This window comes from Betta splendens, chromosome 17, assembly GCF_900634795.4.
Source record: "Betta splendens chromosome 17, fBetSpl5.4, whole genome shotgun sequence".
NCBI classification, from domain to species: domain Eukaryota; kingdom Metazoa; phylum Chordata; class Actinopteri; order Anabantiformes; family Osphronemidae; genus Betta; species Betta splendens.
In genome coordinates, this window is record NC_040897.2 from 1,150,166 (window position 1) to 1,166,063 (window position 15,898).

At 50.8% G+C, this 15,898-nt stretch overlaps 1 protein-coding gene across 1 annotated transcript in view; it reads right to left on the bottom strand.

The window, feature by feature from the left end:
- The window catches only part of brinp2 (bone morphogenetic protein/retinoic acid inducible neural-specific 2), a 196,752-nt gene extending 181,008 nt beyond the window's left edge, over positions 1–15,744 (bottom strand). Inside the window, 1 exon segment of the mRNA XM_041067994.2 lies at positions 15,136–15,744. The gene's annotated coding sequence lies outside the window, so the exon portion shown is untranslated.
- Positions 15,745–15,898: the final 154 nt, after the last annotated feature.

Below are 15,898 nucleotides of genomic sequence, written 5' to 3' on the forward strand. Positions count from 1 at the left end.
CGTACCAATCTGCCTTCAGACGAACGCAGGGAACGCGCCAAACGTCACGCACAGATCATCTACTGTATGGAGAAAGACCAAGGATGAGAAAAAAACATACAACAAGACAAAAAGACACACCACTCCACACAACAACTACAGGGAAAGCGCGTGACACAAAACTGCACGGACACAAGAGTCCCAAGAGCTGCTCTGAAACCGAACAGCGGTCTTTTTCACTGAGAAGAAGGCGCGAGGCATTTGCATGTCTGAGCCCAGGGGCTCGTGCTTCACCATCCGTCAACACGAGGACAGCTGACAAATTAAAGATTAAACCGCAGAAATAAAGTAGGGGAGACATCATTAATTCACAGCTTCCATAAAGGGAGCGCGCGCGGTGAAAAATGAGGCGAATCATTTCACAGTGGTTGGACCTGAGCCCGCGGAGCACGCGGAACACGGGAGGGTTGGGCCGGGCGTGGGGCGGGCACCGCGCCCCCTCCGTGGAAAATACATGTGCAGAACGGCCTTTCTTCCCTAAAAAAGAAACTCTGGCTTGGCGCGTTTCCCTTTTTCATGTGGAAAAGTTTTCCATCTCATCAGAACCAACGGAATTGCTCGGTTCCGGCCGTTCTGTCCGTCGCCTGTACCGTGCTGTAACGGCCTGAAATCGCGCTCGCTGACTCGGGGTTCAGTCTCGCTTTTTTCTTGTTTTCGTGGCGCACGGATACGCGCTAGCGCGTTTTATAACACGTCATTAGAGCTCCGCGCGCCGCGCACTCCGCCTTCAGTCTGTGCTCTCGGCGCCACAGCGCATCACAGGAATGCCACCACAGCGAGTGAGTGCGGTCTAACTGGAAGCTACTGAAATGTAACGTTCACATAATGATGGGGCGAGCAGCTGCAGGTGAACCTGGAGTGTGTGCGCGCGCGTGGGTGTATTTATTGATTTGATGTTGCAGTGTTTACAGATCCAAAAGGGACTCTCTCTCTCTCGCTCTCTCCGGCTCTCTCTCTCTTCGCTCTCTCTCTCTCCCTTCTCTCTCGCGCTCTATCTCTCTGCCTTAAATTTCCAGCTCGGAGAACTTTTCCCTCCTTGCTTCCTCCCCATCATTTGTTGAAACCTCCGGGTCTGGCGCAGGCGAGAGGCAGTGCCGCTCGCTCCGTCTGAGCCCGCGCTCGTTCCGTCCTCGAGGACTTCCTCACGGCCGCATTCAGCAGAGCTCCGCAGAGAGCTGAAGGACAAATGCTGCGCTCACATGTGTTCAGGGAACCTGTGAGAAACTGCGGGTGCGTAGCAGGATTCTGGGTGACTGACAGAGCAACAACACACACCACACACCACGGTTAGGAAAGACGGGGCACACGCACTCAAACAGGCAGCGACTGAAGGACAGTTCTGGTAAATTCATTTGACAGCTTTGGAGGAAACGTGTTATGAGTTCTAGTATAAATCCAAGTACACTTAGAAACACACGCGCGCGCACCTCGTCGCTGCAGACACATTCCTGCTGATCGTCCCATCTCCCCTCCCTCTATACGCCGCCTCCACCCCTCGCCTCTTTACGTCTGAACTCTGCCACACCGCACATAAACATCCACTTCTTTCTATTTCCGCGCGAGCTGCGCGTAAAACAGAAAACGCCGCCGCGCGCCATAAACGCGCCTCCTCCCTTCGCGCGCGCGCGCGCTCTCTCGCTCGCTCTCTCTATTTGGCATTTCCCAGCGTGGACACGGGCGCAAACTCACCCAGGGTGTGAAGGCAGGTCCGCCACGTGCTCCTCGTGATGTGCGTCTTTGTATCCAGTAGAGAAACGTGCGGGAGAGTCCGGACGGCGAAGGGCACAGGAAAGGAGGACGGCGGCGCCCTCTCTTCCTCTCCTCCTCTCTGCCTCCACCTCACTCCTCCCCTGTTCCCAGGGCCGAGCTATGAGGAGGGCTCTGATAACCAGACATTGTCTCTTCCTTAGCACGTCAAACACACTCACTGGAACGAAGTATCCGTCGCGCGCGCACAAAACAATTCTGAGCTGAGATGAGATCGCTCTTTGCAGGCTGCGCGTTTAGACACAAGTCAGCGCGAACAGTCCACGAAGATGGAGTCGAACCTGGAGTTGAAGCCAAGCTGCGGGCGTCGCGAAAGTTTGGTTCGAGGGCGGCCGAGACGCAGATGATGAGAGGAGCAGTCCCATGAAGCTGCGCTCCTTCTCACCCCCCTCTGTCCTTAAACACCTCCTCCAGGGAGGGCCGACCTCAACGCAGAGCTTCACTCAGTGTCGAGCCCGGCGTCGCTTCTCTTAGTTGCTCGGGAAAACGGCTCTTTTCACCGAAACCTATCCTCTCTCTCTTGTCTCCACAGGCTGCGTGCATCCTCCAGTCGCGAAGCACCCGCCCCTGAGCAGCGATTGGCTACAGACCGCAGAAAAGGAGGAGGAGAGAAGGAGGCGCGAGCGCTGCGATGATGCTGGCGGAGGAGAGAGAGACAGGGGGAGATAGAGACAGGGGGAGGACGAGGAGATGGAACGACTGGGGGGGGGGGGGGGGGGGTAAAAATCTACAGGAGAGGAAGAAAAGAGTAGGGGAGGGGGGGAGAGAGGTTGGATGAAAGAGAAGTGGAGAGGAGGGCGTCAGCACAGGAGGAGGAGATGAGGAGGCTGATGGGGGGGGGGGGGGGGGGGGGGGGGGGGGGGGCATGGGTGAGTAAAGGCAGTCCTCGCACTGAGCCCAAAGGGACGTCTGGCTAATTGAAAGTGAAAACGCCTCTCCTTTTTCCACCTCTCATTTTCTAACAGCGTCTTTAGCCAAATTCGGCCGCTGCAATGTGCTTTGACTCCGGGCGAAAGCGAATGTGTTGTGACGTGTCCCCGTCGCGAAGCGGAGTCTCTCACCAGCGTCCGTCCGTCTTGTCCCCTTGAAACCAGCGTCTGTCGGCTGAGCCGCTGAATGAGTGAGTGGCTGCAGAGCCAAGTGCACGTTGAACAGGAGCGGCCAGAGGCGTAACTGAGCGAATGGGCCGGCTTGGGTTCTGTTCTGTTCGTTGTTCTGTGGAGGAGGAGGACCGACAAAGCCGCTGACAGCCCATGGACAGCGCTCTGACTGATGACCTGCAGCTCCAGGAGCTTCTCTGTGAACTGGGTAAGTCAGAGCACGTGAAGCATTTCATCAAAGGCTGCTGCACTGGAGCCAGTCTCACCGCACGGAGCCTTTATTGAAGAAGACACCTGGGGCGCCTTCACGGGCAGCCGCCATCTGCAGCTGTTACAAAAAGATCCCAGCGCCCCCTCAAGTCACAGGACAGCGGCCGACGGCAGCTTCAGCCTCTGAGGGCGGACCGGCGACGCGGCGTCACGCGTCCTCCGGCCACCGCGCCGACCACAATCTTTGTCTGTCCCATGAGACGGACCGATCCTCAGCAGCAGGTCCTGTTGGGACGGCCGTTCCAGCGTGATGGAGGAAGTGGTGTTTTCTGACACATTGCGTCCACTGTGACCAAACGTGAATGTGGACATACGTCCAAGGTGACCATATGTCCACTGTGGACAAATAGGTCCACTGTGACCATATGTCCATGTGAGACAACGTCCACTCTAACCATAACTCCACGTGACCAAACGTCCACTGTGACGGTATCAGCTGCCCTTTTGCTTCAGACTGAAATAGCCCTCACGACGTGTTTCCTGGAGGATGAATCCAATTAACTCCGGTCACTTCTCCTCGTGCCCCCTTCCTGCGACTCGGGCTCGTTATGAAGCCGTGCCTCTGATGTGTGGAAGGATTTGTTTTTGAAGTCCGCTGCGATTAATGATTTGCATTTCGCCTCCTACGACACAGGCCGGCGTTTAACGCGTGCTGGTACCTGGCTGCGACCTCATGAATAGTGCGTGTTCCTCCGCTCGCTGAGCATTCGTGGCTGATGTTTTTCCAATTATCTCACAAGCTGTAATTCTATAGTGCCGCAGTTGAGCCTGGAAGTTATTAAAAACATGAGGGAGGGATGATTCACAGGCTTTATTTTTCCCATTCTGGACAGCAGCGGGTTTAATATCATATTGCTCTCAATCTTGGGAGCAAATCTCTCTTGTAAAAAATCAATACCTGGCCTTTTTTCACACTTTTAATTCTCTCGCCTTTTCTTCCTGTGCCGCAGCCGCTACAGTCACCTTCTATCTGATTCCGAGGACAGGGCAGCAGCATAATCTCCACCCAGTTCAATGGAACTCTCTCCTCAGCTGTATAATCATCACTCCGCCGAACACGCCGCCCAGGCTGACCCGGTCTGTCCTGTTGTGAGTAATGGGCTCCAGCCTGAGTTCTCTGGTGACTGCGACGGCCCCTCAGTGCTCCTTACATCCTCACATCCTCGCATTCTCGCATCCTCACATCCTCACATCCCTCACATGCCTCGCATCTCGCATCCTCACATCCTCACATCCTCACATCCTCGCATCCTCGCATCCTCACATCCTCGCATTCTCGCATCCTCACATCCTAGCATCCTAGCATCCTCGCATCCTCGCATCCTCACATCTCGCATCCTCGCACCCTCACACCCTCACATCCTCACATCCTCACATCCTAGCATCCTAGCATCCTCACATCCTCGCATCCTTGCACCCTCACCTCCTCACACCCCTCACATCCTCACATCCTAGCATCCTAGCATCCTCACATCCTCACATCCTTCACATCCTAGGCATCCTCACATCCTCACATCCTCGCATCCTAGCATCCTCACATCCTCGCATCCTCGCAACCCTCACATCCTCACACCCTCACATCCTCACATCCTAGCATCCTAGCATCCCTCACATCCTCACATCCTCACATCCTAGCATCCTAGCATCCTCACATCCTCCAAAATCCTCGCATCCTAGCATCCTCACATCCTCGCATCCTCGCATCCACGCATCCTCGCACCCTCTACATCCTCACACCTTCCTCTCTCTGTGGCCAATTAAAAGAACACAGCAGTGAGCCAGTGACAGTGGCCCCACTGGCGCCGCTGATTGGCCCGAGCCTCGGCCCACGAGTCGGGGGCCTCGTCCGTCTCCTCGGATCTCCGCCGTCTTCCCCGCGTCCAATAAATCATTTTCCCAGCGAGCGAAGCCTCACGGACCGAAGCAATCAAGAAATTCCACTTTATCCTGCAGCTGATATCAAAAGCCCACCGTAAAACATTAAATGGCGATTTTAAGATGACCCTAGGATAGAAACAGGCCTCAGACGTGATTTATTGTGGTGTGTGTGTGGTGTGTGTGTGTGTGAGCAAAAGACTCCACACGGCGCAGCTGCAATCACCACAGAGGGAAACAGATTCGCACCTTGCACTGAGATTAGTTCTCATTTTACAAGCATTTTCAGGCAGTTTCTCTGTTACACGTCTGTCAGCGAGCGTGTCCAGTGCAGGTCTGAGGCTCCAACACAGGGAGCAGCCGACTCAGGCACAGGCCTCCGCTTCACTTATCTCACCTTTGGACTGAGGACTGAGAAGATGTGGTGCTTTAACTCTATTTAAATATTCTATAATAAACTAGAACATTTGCCCACATCTGTTTCAGTAAACGTACCTAAGGAAAATTCCAGCCTCCTTGTTTTCATGAATTCAGTTTCATATAGTGTATGTGTGGTGTGAAAAGCAGGAACGTGGCCAATTTGTGATGCTGAACTAGACAAAGGTTAACAATTACAAATGGAAAATGCAAATGAGGATTGACTGACTGATTATTCCCAGTTGTGAACTGAAAGCACGTGAATTACGCAAAACATTGGCTTCAGAGGGAAAGAAAAAATCTAAAATATAAAGTGAACAAAAGTTAACACTGGTCAATACGTCAACCAACTGCACTAAATGGTGTCCTCTAAAGAAAAGCAGCTCCATCATCACCGCGTCACCGCTCAATCACTTGTAGTAAATGCATCACCACTCTCTTTATGTGTAAAGTCACCGTCGCAGCGCTCCACCTGCAGACAAGTGTAATTACACACAAACACAATTAACACACGCAACAGCCGCGCTCCATCACCAGCCGCCACGTCTGCGGCTCCCAGTCAATAGGAGGCAAATCCCCTCAAAGCTTTTAATCAGATGGGCGACTATTGGAGCTTAGCTAATGAATGCGCTGGGATAATATAATCTCAATAATCTCTATGAAGCCCCTAATTGAACCATATGCTGAATGTGATGTATGACTTCATTAAGAAGCGATGTCTTCCTTTATGTGACGCTGCCGCTGACCTTGACTGGCTTAGTGCGTCACTGTGGAGGCGAAGGTCCAATCCTGTTAAAACCATTGAGTGGCGCTGGCACGTCTGGGCTCCGCTGCAGGATCAGTGGCGGCGCCGTGCGGAAAGAGGAACTTGGAACCACTTCTGATAAGGAAGGAACGCGCAGAACAAAAGCTCCCGCTTGAGCGCCCGTTCCTCGGTAATGTTTTAAATACAGTAATAACATACGGAGCATAAAACAGATTAACCTCCACGCGCCCTGAACCAGCCTGTTACACTGTGATTACACCACATGAATGAACTCAGCGTCACCTCGGAGGAAACTCTGTACAACAAAGCTCAACTAATCCAACGGATCCAACTGTTACTTCCCGTATTTTACCTCTTTAATATTCATTTAAAATAATTTAAATACAACACTTACAAAGTTGGAATAACCCTGCGTTGACCCTGGATTCATATGCATGAATTCTAAAATACAAAATATGCAGTTCAACAATCCGCATCTCCAGAGCGGTGCATTTTAGTCTAGTTACTGTAGATAAGTACAGTATACTGTGTATTGGATGGATTTGCTTTTTTAAATATGATCACCCTGCGTCTCTATCACCAAAACCTGCAGAGAAATGCTCCAGGGTGGTTGGTTTCTACACCAAGACAAATCCAGCCCATCATTGGAAGGTGTCACTTCCTTGTCACAACAATGTTTCAAACAGCAAGAAAATCAAGCTGTAATGTCCAACGGAGAGACAAACGAGTGCAGCGACACCTCTGCACTTTGCAGGAATATTGACATTCCTACAAGGTCACGAACCATGTACAGATTTGTATTGATTCAGTATTCAGTGCATTTTGGCAGCTGGATAATAAACAATACAGGGAAACGCTTCCTTCACATCCATCCGTTATCTGAACAGTGTCTCCTCAAAGGGCAGTGGTCCCAGCTGTTCCTGGGAGAGGTGAAGTACAGGCCACCAGTTCATCCCAGGGCCACATGCAGAGTGTTATGATGGAGGCATTTGGCTTCTCACCCTGCATCATTTCCTGTTTGCTCCTCTTCTTCTGCTTCTTCTGCTTCATCTTCTCCTCCTTCTTCTTCTTCTTCTGTTTCTTCTTCTTCTTCTTGTGCTTCTTCTTCATCTTTGTCTTTAACTTCTTCCACTTCTGACACCGTTGTCCTGTTTTTGTAACGTGTACATACAGTACTATAAGTTTGTACTTTGAAAGTATTTATACATCACTATTTGTTTGTTAGTTTCTAGCTGGAAGGCAACGCCACTATCAACGTATATCCCTGCACTGGATGTGTGTTCAGCGGTGGAGACCTTTCACGCACTTCACATCACACCTAATGGACGTCAGCCATGTTTCCTTAATGTTCAGGATCCTGCCTTTAACCCTGCTGTGTTTCTGTGAACTGCCTTCAGCTCAGCTCTTTCCTTCACTGCTTTATTATTTAAACATATTGATTGAGATCAAAAGCCCTCTCACTTATCTCACCCTTTAAAAGCACATTAAAAACTTTCTCACACACACCCACAGACTCTTCCAGGCATTTAAGTTGATCATATTTATCCCCTGGAACGAACATCCATGTGTTCGCCTTTGGTGTTGTCAAATCTAAAGTCGGATTCACATGAGTGCTTTCCCCATAACCGCCCGCATGAGTGAGTTCAAAGCCGAACATTTGGTTAGTCAGCCAAAACCCAGCGAGGGGCGGCAGAGGGAGGGGTTATTAGCCCACATTCTCAAATGTCTTCTCATGAATTAAATATGTAATCAGGCATGCAAAGTCAGCCAGAGGAATTTGGAGCTTTAACTTTGCTGAAAACCGAGCCAATAAAGGAGGGAAAATGCCTCTTCAACGAATAAATTATCATTATTCCGAGCACGGTGGTTTGGAAGCCGTCGCCTTCCTCTCACAACTTCAATTAGTTGAGTATCACATTTCTGCGGAACAACAGAGGAAAGAAAGTGTTGGATTCAATTAACAAAGAGTACAATGATGTTCACAATCTGATTCAGAAAAATGGGACAGTTCTGTGCCGAAATACCTTTATAATAGGACTGTGAAGGCATGAAGTTGGCAATTAAAATGAAACAGTCACATTAAACTCATATTAACTTTTTTTACTCGGAATCAAAGCCTCCAGTTCCATCACCAGCCTTTTTCTTAAACGGTTGCTGGTGTTTATTACAGACGGCCATTAGCACAGGAAGCTACACAAAGTACAAATAGAACATTACAACGTCTTTAGCTGATGGGTAATTGCTCATTGTAGGCGCAGACCCTCACAGCACAGCTTTGGTAGTAGTTGTGTTGGAGTTGGACCATAAACCTGTTGCCTAGCTACCTTTTAACCTGTCGATCATTTTTCTTAGACCAAGTCGTGCGATGGATGGATCTGTTTCTGCAGGAAAGGAGCCGTGAGGCCGAATAAAACCCAAACCAGGCTCAGAGGCTCCGTTCGCAGTGTGTGAGGTGCGAAAGCCGCCACCTTGAAGCAACCTGCTCGATGTGAAGGGAACAGGGCTGATGCTCGGCTGCATCTTCCTGACGCAGAGACAAGGTGAAACCAAGCCGACTCCAATGCCTTCCTCACATTCTCCACACATGAGGTAAAAACAGAATAATGTAAAGCAGCGTGACCTCGCTGGTCCACCTGCTCCGGCGCCAAAAGGCCCGACGAAGCTCACGATGGCCGTTAAACTGGGTCACGGAAGTGCAACAGGAACGTTTGAGTAGTGCGACTCGTTTGGCTTAAGGTGAAGTGTTTGTATGTGTGAAGGAGAGACAGTGGGAGGCGGGGGAGAAACCTGCGCCTCAACAGCAACAGCAAAAATCAATGGGGAGACTTTGGATGTCACAACCAATGAGTCTGGACGGTGCCGCTCAATTGTCAGATCAATGCCGCAACTTATAATCATTGCCTTTCACCACCGACGTCTTCCCTGATCATCGCCGGGACGTGGACGAGAGGCTGAAGGAACGAGAGACAGAGCGCTGTTTGGAGCAGCTCATGAATAAAGCACGCGCTGGTGTCGGAGCGTCTGCCGTTCCTTAACGCTCCTCCTGACGGCAGCTCGGTGACGGCTTCTAGACTGGGCTGGCTCGCTTTATGCATATGTGTGTGTGGGGGGGGGTTCTCAGCGCTGGAGCGTTGTCGCTTCAGTAAACATGGTCTAGATGGAGGGAACGACGTGCCCGACACTGAGCAGAAGAGTTCATTGCTTGGGAATGAAGACGAAAGGATAATGTAGAAAGCTGTGTAATGAACAGATATGACAAAAATAAAAAGACAGGCTGCTAGAATTATAAGGAAATATGAGGTGTATTATACATGAAAGAGCAGAATCATCAGTCTCTGAAAAGCTTTTTTGTTTTACAGATCTACAACAACATCTAAAGGCAAATGTTTTTACAAAGGGATTGAACCGGCGTTGGCAGCAACAACCTCAGCTGAACTTCCTGTATCTGTGCTTAGAAGTGGGGGAGGTCGGGACCACTTTTGCTCACGGAGGCGCTTTGAGGGACGTTTGGTGTGAACGGCTCTCCTGAGGTCACTCTCAGCTCCTCGTTCTTCATTGAGCATTCTGCGTCGTGCCTGAGGAGCGGCCTTGGTTGCAGCCAATGGTCACATTTAGCGTCTAAACTCCCAAAAAGCCGTGATTATAGCTGAGCGACAGTGTCCTCTCCGTTTCACCCGCTGGACTGCGGCTCTGCTTCCACAAGGTTCCATTTACTCCTTCCACCCGCAGTCACACAGCCTCATAACGGTTCAATACAGACACGAACGACCACGGCTGTGTTTCAGCAGCTTTGGGATATTGGGTTTGCTCATATTTGCGGCGTTTGTGAACGTCACATCATATTTCACGGCCAAGTAATGCAGAAAAGCAGGAAATTGCACATTCTTCGTGGCGTGTTTCTCCTTTCGGGATACTTGCAGAGCGAAAGGCACCCAAATTGGAGAAAGCCACAATCCTCTGCATGTACAACAGGCAATTAAAGGTCCCTCCATGAAAGGCCACAAACTCCCAAACTAGTTGACCACGGAACGACTCCTCCGACTCGCTTTAAAGCAGGTGACAGACTTTATTGAGCAAGTGTTGCTTTTGCGCACGTTGCGTGACCTTCCTGAGAGTAGTTTCTGCAAAAACAATTTCCAACAGCCTTATGGGAAAGACGGAGCAATCCCTCAACTGACGCTCTCATTAATGAGACGTTTTTTTCCACCACTCAGCAGCTTAGGCTGTAAGAACATTTGGAAGCAGCTTAAAAATCCTCAGTGGATTAAATAAGAAACTAAAAATGTTGTTTTGTCTCTGGAGCAGTGGAGACGTCGTGAAACAGACCGTACGCACATATGAACGCCCCATCACTGCCCCCCCCCCGTAGATAGAAATGTCAGCGAGGGATGGACGGCTCCATGTTGGAGCTCGGCTCAGGATTAATGTACATAAGGAAAACAATGGCGCATTCACACTGCTCACTGTGGCCCATTCTCCCCATCCCCTCCTACTACGGCTGCTGTGGGGATGCACGCGGCCTCTCCTTAGAAGGACAGCACTACTTTGATGTACAAAGAGAAGAAAGGGGCAGAGACGAGGGGAAAATAGAGCTAAATGGCTCTCAGGTCCCTCCATCGCCACGCTCAACACATGCACCAGCGCCCGCTTTGCTCTAAACAAGCTACCGGAGCCGCGCGGCGCCACCAGAGGCCTCAGCACGGCAGCTTGGAGCGGTGGTGGTGGTGGTGATGAAGATGATGATGATGATGGCTGCGGTTTTAGCTTCTGCTTCACACCACAGGGCGGATTCTAATGTCTGACACAAAAACAGGCAGGATGAAGAACCGATTCATTCCTGGATGAGATGTTTAAAGGTAAAAGTAAACCAGCTTCATTTATAGGTCACCACAACTAAACAGCTCATAGTGTCCCACTAATTTACGGGAATGAAAAGAAAATTGAAGCCAAATTACAACTGATGATGATGGATAAAATCAGCAAAGCAAAAATCACGCTGTTTTGCAGCAGCAGAGTCGAATACGTTGATCACATTTAGACCATTTGTGTTCTGAGGAGCATAAAGCTCGATTATTTTTCCAGGTTAAAGGTAAATTGGGCCTGGATGTTTCAATGCAGAGTCTGTGTCTGGAGTCGATCAGGATGTAAATGAGACGTCGACGGGGGAGGAGCGTGTGACGAGGGGGGGTCAGGTCACAAAAGTCTCAGCAAACAATGACCATGGACGACACACCACGTATTGGAACGTACATGTAACCAGTCCTGGTTCAGGTTTTACCTTGATTTACCTTTGCCTTGATGTGGTCCCAGAAGGACAGCAAAGATCATCTCTGACTCTCGTATTGAACTTTTAAGTCATGGTACATGAGTGCGTGAGTGCTGATTTGATGATTTATTGCTTTAATTTTAAGTTTTAAAATGCTGCTTCGCTGCTTCAGTGTGAAGGAAATTCCTCATTACAACATTCTAGTTGGTCACTTTTTGAAGTAATGTTTGTAGTTTTAGCCAAATCCACTACACTGGAATTAAGAGAAGGATTCAAGAAGTTGGTTGTGCTCAAACTGTATTCCTCCAGCGGGTCTTTAGCAACTCCCTGCTTTAAATAAACATTTCATCCTTGGTTCCATCTGGCAAAATAAGAATAAATCAGCAGCTATGTGTCTGCTATCAGGTGTGCAAATGAATGTTTATTTCAATATTCTGGATCTAGTAACTATAGAATGCTAAGGTTTCCTGTCCTCTGATGTATTTGTACTACTGAAAATAGTAAAAAGATGACTGACACTCGTTGTGTTGCCAGAATAATCTGGCAACACAACGAGTTGTCCTGCATCAGCCAAGAAGCAGCAATGCAAAGAATGGGAATGAGATTCTAATGGAGAGGCGGAGGTGAAGGTGAGTATCGTCTCAACCCGACCTGAAAATAAATAATGTTTGTGATTAACATCAGCTCTGCTCAGACTCACTGAAGAAGACAGGTCCCGAAGCGGAGCAGCTCATCGTCATCGTCAGTCGGGGAAAAGGCCGCTTTGCATTTCAAACCGCGTCCTGGCCGTTTGAGGGGGAGCGGACCGGCCGTCGCCGAGCGGCGCGCATTTAGAAAGAGTTCGGCCGAGGCGGCGTTCGGTCGACGCGGCGTTCGGTCGTTCGGTCGACGCGGCGTTTGGTCGACGCGGCGTTGGGTCGTTCACGTGATATCTGTGTCAGTTTGTTTCTTCTACTCCTATTTATGGGCTCAGACATGTTTCATCACCTGAAGCTGTGCAGTGGATTTAAATGCTGCCTCCTTAGTTTTGAATGCAGCCATAAGTCGCGCTGAGCGTGTGCAGGAAGTGAGGTTCTGAGCGGACCGGTCCAGTCTGTTCAGGCTGAGGGGAAACCGCCAGCGCCGAAGCTCATTTCTGTGCATCAGCTTCTTAAATACGGACTGTGGAGCAGAGGGAGCGTTTAACGTACTCTGCAGCAACATCTGAAATGATGGAAATAAGGAAAAGTGGAGCTTTATTTCATCCACTGCTGCAAAACTAATGTTCTTTCCTGTAGAATTGTTTCTGTGCTGTCTGGTTCTATAGGTGTGTGTGGCGCTGGATGCGTTTATCTGAAATAAGATGCTCACGATGATGTCATGAACTCTAAAGTAGCTGGTCCATTCTTCCAGTGAACGACAGGGAACAGCGCAGCGCTGCCGCTTTCAGCTTTGGAATCAAATAATCACTTTGTGATTCCTGATCCTGATCCCAACTTACACTTATAATTATAAAAGTTGTTGGGTATAATTACGGGTTTGAGCTTGCTAGGATATGAGCTATGTAATCAAATGAGAACCCAAACCACTTTAATCACGCTCACTAAATCAATTTCAAAGTGTCTAATGGGCTTCTTCAGCCACTAATACAGACTAAATCATTTCCCTCTATATGGACAATCCCCAGGCTGGAATATACTGACACTGACTCTGGATCTGATCTCATCAGAGAGGCTTGTTCTCTAGCGATCGGCTGTAAAATGCAGATGACTGATGGACTGTGCTGGTTCTACATAGACCCAGTGGACCGAGGTGCTGCCCGCTCATCTCTGACCCTTCACCTGGTGAGGACGGGGTCTGTGGGGGTCATGGGGCCAGAGACCTGGACAGACTCAACGCAGGGAGCGGCCGCTCGCTTCCACACGTACCAATCTGCCTTCAGACGAAACGCAGGGAACGCGCCAACGTCACGCACAGATCATCTACTGTATGAAGAACGACACAAGGATGAGAAAAAACTAACAACAAAGACAAAAAGACACACCACTCACACACAACAACTACAGGGAAAGCGCGTGACAACAAACTGCACGGACACAAGAGCTCCACAGAGCTGCTCTGAACCGAACAGCGGTCTTTTTCACTGAGAAGAAGGCGCGAGGCATTTGCATGTCTGAGCCCAGGGGCTCGTGCTTCACCATCCGTCAACACGAGACAGCTGACAAATTAAAGATTAAACCTGCAGAAATAAGTGGAGAGACATCATTAATTCACAAGCTTCCATAAAGGGAGCGCGCGCGGTGAAAATGAGGCGAATCATTTCACAGTGGTTGGACCTGAGCCCGCGGAGCACGCGGAACACGGGAGGGTTCGGGGCGCGGGCGTGGGGCGGCACGCGCCCCCTCCGTGGAAATATCATGTGCAGAACGGCTGTTCTTCCCTAAAAAGGAAACTCTGGCTTGGCGCGTTTCCCTTTTTCATGTGGAAAAGTTTGTCCATCTCATCCAGAACCAACGGAATGCTCGGTTCCGGCCGTTCTGTCCGTCGCCTGTAACCGTGCTGTAACGGCCTGAATCGGCGCTCGCTGACTCGGGGGTTCAGTCTCGCTTTTTCTTGTTTTCCGTGCGCACGGATACGCGCTCGCGCGTTATATAACACGTCATTAGAGCTCCGCGCGCCGCGCACTCCGCCTTCATTTCTGTGCTCTCGGCGCCACAGCGCATCACAGGAATGCCCACACCGCGAGTGAGTGCGGTCTACTGGAAGCTACTGTAAATGTATACGTTCACATATATGATGGGGCGAGCAGCTGCAGGTGAACCTGGAGTGTGTGCGCGCGTGGGTGTATTTATTGATTTGATGTTGCAGTGTTTACAGATCAAAAGGGACTCTCTCTCTCTCGCTCTCTCTCGCTCTCTCTCTCTCGCTCTCTCTCTCTCCCTCTCTCTCGCGCTCTATCTCTCTGCCTTAAATTTCCAGCTCGGAGACTTTTTCCCTCCTTGCTTCCTCCCCATCATTTGTTTGACAACCTCCGGGTCTGGCGCAGGCGCGAGGCAGTGCCGCTCGCTCCGTCTGAGCCCGCAGCTCGTCTCCGTCCTCTGAGGACTTCCTCACGGCCGCATTCAGCAGAGCCTCCGCAGAGAGCTGACAGACAAATGCTGCGCTCACATGGTTCAGGGAACCTGTGAGAAACTGCGCGGTGCGTAGCAGGCATTCTGGGTGACTGACAGAGCAACAACACACACACACACACGGTTAGGAAAGACGGGCACACGCACTCAAACAGGCAGCGACTGAAGGACAGTTCTTGGTAAATTCATTTGACAGCTTTGGAGGAAACGTGTTATGAGTTCTAGTATAATCCAATGTAGCACTTAGAACACACGCGCGCGCACCTCGTCCGACTGCAGACACATTCCTGCTGATCGTCCCATCTCCCCTCCCTCTTACGCCGCCTCCACCCCTCGCTCTTTACGTCTGAACTCTGCCACACCGCACATAAACATCCACTCTTTCTATTTCCGCGCGAGCTGCGCGTAAAACAGAAAACGCGCCGCGCGCCATAACGCGCCTCCTCCCTCTCGCGCGCGCGCGCGCTCTCTCGCTCGCTCTCTCTATTTTGGCATTTCCCAGCGTGGACACGGGCGCAAACTCACCCAGGGTGTGAAGGCAGGTCCGCCCCGTGCTCCTCGTGATGTGCGTCTTTGTATCCAGTAAGAGAAACGTGCGGGAGTCCGGACGGCGAAGGCGCACAGGAACTGGAGGACGGCGGCGCCCTCTCTTCCTCTCCTCCTCTCTGCCTCCACCTCACTCCTCCCCTGTTCCCAGGGCCGAGCTGAGGAGCGGCTCTGATAATCCAGACATTGTCCTCTTCCTTCGCACGTCAAACACACTCACTGGAACGAAGATTCCGTCGCGCGCGCACAAACAATTCTGGAGCTGAGATGAGATCCTTCTTTGCAGGCTGCGCGTTTAGACACAGTCAGCGCGAACAGTCCACGAAGATGGAGTCGAACCTGGAGTTGAAGCCAAGCTGCGGGCGTCGCGAAAGTTTGGTTCGAGGGCGGCCGAGACGCAGATGAATGAGCAGAGAGCAGTCCCATGAAGCTGCGCTCCTTCTCACCCCCCTCTGTCCTTAAACACCTCCTCCAGGAGAGGCCGACCCTCAACGCCGAGGCTTCACTCAGTGTCGAGCCCGGCGTCGCTTCTCTAAGTTGCTCGGGAAAACGTCTCTTTTCACCGAACCTATCCTCTCTCACTCTTGTCTCCACAGGCTGCGTGCATCCTCCAGTCGCGAAGCCACGCCCCCTGAGCAGCGATTGGCTACAGACCGCAGAAAAGGAGGAGAGAGAAGGAGGCGAGCGCTGCGATGATGCTGGCGGAGGAGAGACAGGGGGAGATAGAGACAGGGGGAGGACG